This window comes from Silene latifolia, chromosome 8, assembly GCF_048544455.1.
Source record: "Silene latifolia isolate original U9 population chromosome 8, ASM4854445v1, whole genome shotgun sequence".
Classification (NCBI taxonomy): domain Eukaryota; kingdom Viridiplantae; phylum Streptophyta; class Magnoliopsida; order Caryophyllales; family Caryophyllaceae; genus Silene; species Silene latifolia.
The window spans coordinates 44244137-44249333 of NC_133533.1; positions in this window are offsets into that span (position 1 = coordinate 44244137).

Genomic DNA, 5197 nt, shown 5'->3' on the forward strand with positions numbered 1-5197 from the left:
CCGAAAAATTAACCAAAATATCCTAAAACATTTTAGGACCAGAAATATTAACATGCATGTAATAATTTCGTGGTATATCATAATAACACAAATTTTACAAGTTTTATTTGTTATTCTTATAACTCGGAAAAACTTTTAACCAATTTGCATGCAAACAACCGTGGCTCATGATACCGATTGAAGGAAATGTAGATTCATATACATACTAACATACTCATATATGTCTAATTAATTTGTCATAAAATTAAAACGGATTTTATGCATGCAAACAAAATATAAATATAAGAGAAATCACATCCTTACATTGATGTTTCGGTTTTATTGGGCACAAAAGAAATCTCCTTTTCTTTTGTTCTTGAGCTTTCCTTATGGATGAACAAGATCTAAGTATAAGATCTCTCCCTAAGCTTTATACCCAAGGCTTTCTCTTAATCTAATTAATATTATTTTGAGCTAGTATAATATTAATCTAGGTAGAAAATTGAACCAAAAATAAATTGTAACACTTGAATATTTTCGGTTTTTATGAGAGAAGATTAGGAGGATTTATTCTCTCTAGGATTGTTAATTTTTGGAAGAACAAGTGAATGAATATGATACAAAACATTTTGTATATAATTAGGTAAAAATATGAGAAAACCATCATGGTTTTCTCTTCTCAAAAACCGGGTGGTAGGGGGGGCTTTTGGGTGAGCCAATGCATGAAGTTGTTGCTCTTAACAATGTTCATAGGCTTGCATGGCTAGACCATTAGGTAATTATTATGTTTACTTAATAAATTAATCAACACAATATTAACCCAATACCCCATTATTTCGGTACAATCATAATATGGTGTCCATATTATTTTTGTCAATTTCTCAATATGTAACATGTCACATGTAACATAATTTGTTATGTATTTTTAACATATTAAAAATCAACGTATTAATAAAAATACGTCATATACAAAAATCGATTTAGTAATTTCATAATTACTTGTGCCGAAATATTTTTACCAATTTATAAATCGCATTTACAAAAATTCATTCAATTCCGATTGTTTCCTTAAACAATAATTTCATCCGAGTAATGAAACAATTCGATTACTCAGACCGTATCTCATTTAATCACATTTCAATATGATACGTAAATTTTACTTCCAAAATCGTCCGTCAATTTTCAAGTAATTTAATTAACTCGTAACGTTATACGATTAATTAAATAATCAATTAAGAGTATTGCCCTTTAGGTATGACCTAGGGGGTCAACTGATCACCACCGTCACACGACAATAATGTCAAACTCTAGTCACCAATCATTACCGATATATGTTGACCGATTGTGATAACAATATTACTTCCCAATTGCATTCATTTTAATGAGACTTAAACATGTGATCATCATGATCAACAGTCGTGATCGCATTATTGTCGGAGGACATATATTCCAACAGTCCTATCCACGACCGGGCAGCGAATGTTATAAACATTTAGGACTCCACGTCGATGTCACAATTGTGTCCTACGAAATATCCGTATAAATCGCCTCTGTGATTGGTCAGTCAACCGGTTGACTTATGGCTCGTTGAACCCACCATCAACCAACGTCACAAAATAATTTCCAGAGTTATCAGCTCATGTGGGCAATTAAGGACCAAAAATATAATGTTTGTTCAGTTCACTTTGTGGTGTTCAAAATTTGTCTTACAAATCCACATGAAAAACAAAATATATAAATATCAAAACGATGATGTTGTATAGAGTACAAAAGGGAATGAATCTGATCCATAAAAGAGTACTACAACTTAGGAACACGTTTAATTCCCATGGAATTGACGTGCCCTTCATGCTTATCTTGTCGTAATGGTTTAGTGAGAGGATCTGCTATGTTATCATCTGTAGCAATCTTTTCTATCACTACTTCCTTTTGCTCCACGTAATCTCGGATTAGATGAGCTTTCCGTTGTACATGTCTAGACTTGTTGCTAGACTTTGGCTCCTTAGCTTGGAAGATGGCACCACTATTGTCGCAATAGATGGTGATCGGGTCATTCGAACTAGGCACTACAGATAGTCCATGTAAGAATTGACGCATCCATATCGCTTCCTTTGTTGCTTCAGAGGCGGCATAGTACTCGGACTCAGTCGTAGAATCTGCTGTAACAGTTTGTTTGGAACTCTTCCAGCTGACTGCAGCGCCATTAAGAGTAAAAACGAATCCAGACCGAGATTTCGAGTCATCTCGATCCGTTTGGAAGCTAGCATCTGCTGAATAAGGTTGCGCATAGCTTTTGAGGGCCTCCATAAGTCAATGCCCAATCTTTTGTCCTCCGTAGGTACTTAAGAATGTTCTTGACAGGCAGCCAATGTGATTCACTTGTCATACTCAATGCATATGCCACGTCCGGACGTGTGCATATCATGGCATACATGATTGATCCTATAGCCGAAGCATAAGGAATCCGTGTCATGCGCTCTTTCTCTTCCGGTGTCTCGGTGCACGAGACTTGCTCAAATGCAACCCTGGAGCCATAGGAAGAAACCCCTTCTTGGAGTTAGTCATGCTGAATCTCTCTAGGACTTTGTCTATGTAAGACTCTGATCGAGAGATAACATCCGTCGTGATCTATCTCGATAGATACGGATGCCTAGAATTCTTTGTGCCTCTCCCAGATCTTTCATCTGGAAATGGTTTTTCAACCATACTTTCACCGAAGTTAAGAGAGGTATGTCATTCCCAATCAGGAGTATGTCGTCAACATACAATATTAGGAAGACAATCTTGCTCCCACTCGACTTGATATATAGACATGGTTCCTCGACCGATCGAGTAAATCCATTTTCTTTTATCACTTGGTCGAAGCGATGATTCCAACTCTTTGATGCTTGCTTAAGTCCATAAATGGAACGCTTAAGCTTGCACACTTTCTTAGGGTGTTCTGGATCGATGAAACCTTCGGGTTGTACCATGTACAACTCTTCCTCCAAAAAGCCGTTTAAGAAGGCGGTTTTCACATCCATTTGCCAAATTTCATAGTCATGAAAAGCGGCAATCGCTAAGATAATCCGAATGGAACGCAGCATGACTACGGGTGCAAAAATTTCATCGTAGAGCAAACCTGGCACTTGGGTGAAACCTTTAGCAACTAGTCGTGCTTTGTAGATATCTTGCTGACCTTCCACAGAATGCTTTATCTTGTAAAGCCATTTGCATTGAAGGGGACGAACCTTAGCAGGTAAGTCAACAAGATCCCAGACGTTGTTCTCATACATAGAGTCCATCTCGGATTGCATGGCCTCAAGCCATAGCTTTGAGTCAGAACTAGTCATGGCACCTTTATAGGTTGCGGGTTCACTACTCGTTAAGAGTAGAACGTCATCTATGTCATGTTCCTCGACCATACCAATGTATCTGTCTGGAGGAATAGAGACTCTTCCCGACCTCCTAGGTTCCTCCGGAATATTCACATGCAAGGGATTGAAGGAATTGATTCCTCCAATAGTTGCTCGGTATTTGGTTCTGGAATCTCCGACAGGTCGAAGGTTCTATCACTCTTTGCATTCTCGAGAAATTCCTTCTCTAAGAATGTCGCACTAGCCGCAACAAAAACACGTTGTTCGGTTGGCGAATAGAAGTAATGACCAAGTGTTCCTTTAGGATAACCTATAAAGTATGTCTTGACCGATCGCGGGCCGAGCTTATCCTCGTGTCTCCACTTGACATAAGCCTCGTAGCCCCAAACCCGTATAAAGGACAAGTTAGGGACCGTTCCTTCCATAGCTCATATGGAGTCTTGTCATGACTTTAGACGGACTTGGTTAAGTATTAGAGCAGGTGAAAAGAGCATAACCCCACAATGAGGCAACACGGTGTGACTCATCATGGATCGAACCATATCAAGTAGTGTTCGATTTCTCCGTTCGGACACACCATTCAACCGAGGTGTTCCGGTGGAGTTAATCGTAGGGCAATCCCACGGTCTTTAAGGTGTTGATCAAACTCGTGAGAAAGATACTCGCCACCACGATCCGAACGTAGTGTTTTAATCTTTCTACCCAATAGGTTCTGTGCCCTATTCTGGTATTCTTTGAATTTCTCAAAGGATTCACTTTTGTGCTTCATTAAGTAGACATAGCCATATCTACTCAAATTGTCCGTGAAAGTGATGAAATACCTATAGCCTTCTCGTGCGGTGATTGACATAGGACCACATACATCCGTGTGTATGAGCCTAATAGGTCGGCGCCGCATTCCAACACCTTTGAAGGAAATATGAGTCATCTTACCGATGAGACATGATTCACACGTGCCAAATGATTGAAAATCAAAGGCCGAGATAGCTCCATTCTTGATGAGTTTGTTTTAACGCGTTTCTCATTAATGTTTCCCATACGGCGGCGCTTGCCATAGATACGTTTGATCTTTGTCACCAACCTTTAACTTTTTATTCATTACGTGTAATATTTCGGTTTATGCGATCTAAAACATAAATTCCGTTCATGGAGACTGCCTTGCCATAAATCATATCGTGTAATGAGAAAATGCAAGTATTATTCTCTATTACAAATGAAAAACCAAGTTTATCAAGTGCAGAAACTGAAATAATGTTTTTCGAAAGACTGGGTACATAATAGCAGTTATATAAAGATAACTCAAATCCGCTAGGAAGCCGGATCACATATGTTCCCCTCGAGACGGCGACCACTCGTGCTCCATTCCCGACACGCAGTCCACGTCACCCTTTACGAGGGTTCGATGTTTGAGCCCCGCACATGATTACACAGATGAGAACCACAACCAGTATCAAGTACCCAAGTTCCGTAACTTGCGTGGTTAATCTCAATCATATGAATAAAAGTAGAAGAAGAAGAAGACATACCAACAGGTTTAACACGACCTGCCTTTAAGTCCTCATGATAAACAGGACATGTACGCCTCCAATGCCCAGTCTTGTGGCAATGATGGCACTCCATGTTTTCATTCTTGCTCTTTGTCGCGCCTGATGAGGTGCTCGACTCATGATCGAGGCCATTTCGTGTTCACAATTAAGCATATGTGGTCGTTGGTCAATGGTCGATACAAAACACAATTTATACTCCACAAACAACTCTACAATTAGTAAAGAGGCAAGTAAAGGTCGGATCCCAAGGGACGGGTATTGAAATGAGAATTCTATTGTAACTAGTAGTGTCTAAGGGGTGTCACAAATTGGGTT